Source organism: Rousettus aegyptiacus, unplaced genomic scaffold, assembly GCF_014176215.1.
Source record: "Rousettus aegyptiacus isolate mRouAeg1 unplaced genomic scaffold, mRouAeg1.p scaffold_m13_p_12, whole genome shotgun sequence".
In the NCBI taxonomy this organism is placed as follows: Eukaryota; Metazoa; Chordata; class Mammalia; order Chiroptera; family Pteropodidae; genus Rousettus; species Rousettus aegyptiacus.
In genome coordinates, this window is record NW_023416287.1 from 22,095,945 (window position 1) to 22,096,832 (window position 888).

The following is an 888-nucleotide window of genomic DNA, read 5'->3' on the forward strand; positions in this document are numbered from 1 at the left end:
CCTCTAGACCATGACTTTCTGGAGAACAGGGTTAAGTGTCTCATTCATCTCTCTTTCTCCAGGGCCTGGCACTGAGAAAGTGCTCATAAATCTTCCCCTGTACCCAGCCCTGACTATGGCCTAGAGACAGCTAGGAAGACCCATCACTGATAATAGAACTCTATCCCATTTCACAGATGAGACAACTGAGGTCTAGGGAGAAGGCATCTGCCTAAAGCTTCCCAGAAAGACAAGCAGCATCATCCAGGACCAGAACCCTGATCACCTTCATGCACCGCCCCCCGCCCGCCCTTAGCTGCGGCTCTCTGGGCTACACTGAGCTTCCTGGAATTGACTCAGCACCAAATTCTAATTAACATTTGTGTCTGACTTGTTTGAGATCGGGCCTTCTTCAGGAGGAAACTCACAGACCGTACAGGGGAAAAATCTGGGGAACTGAAACCTTTACCCTCTCTCTCGACTCTCCTCTCAGCTCTGTCTACATTAACTACAAGTCTCATTTCTGGTTAAAAAAATAAGGTTCTACATCCATGCCACCCTGAACAAGCCCGATCCCGTCTGATCTTGGAAGCTAAGCAGGGTCGGGCCTGGTTAGTACTTAGATGGGAGACCACCTAGGGAAACCAAGTGCTATAGGCATAAAAAATAAAAAAATAAAAAAATAAAGGTTTGTAAGCTGACAAGGTTCTTGCAATCTGTGAGGTCAACCAAAGGTTGCCTCACCTAAAACAAACAAATAAACAAATGAACAAAAAAACGAGGTTTATAGGGTGGGGGTTAGGCCTGACAGCATTTCTCAATGATGTCCCCTGTCCTATAATAAAATGATTCTGAGGATAATATGTTCCAGAAACACTACATGAGATCTGCCCTCCTGAAACTCCACAT

The 888-nt window shown here is 45.6% G+C and overlaps 1 pseudogene; it reads left to right on the top strand.

Annotated features, from left to right (window-relative positions):
- Positions 1 to 520: 520 nt before the first annotated feature.
- LOC118610428 lies at positions 521 to 639 on the top strand (annotated as a pseudogene).
- Positions 640 to 888: the final 249 nt, after the last annotated feature.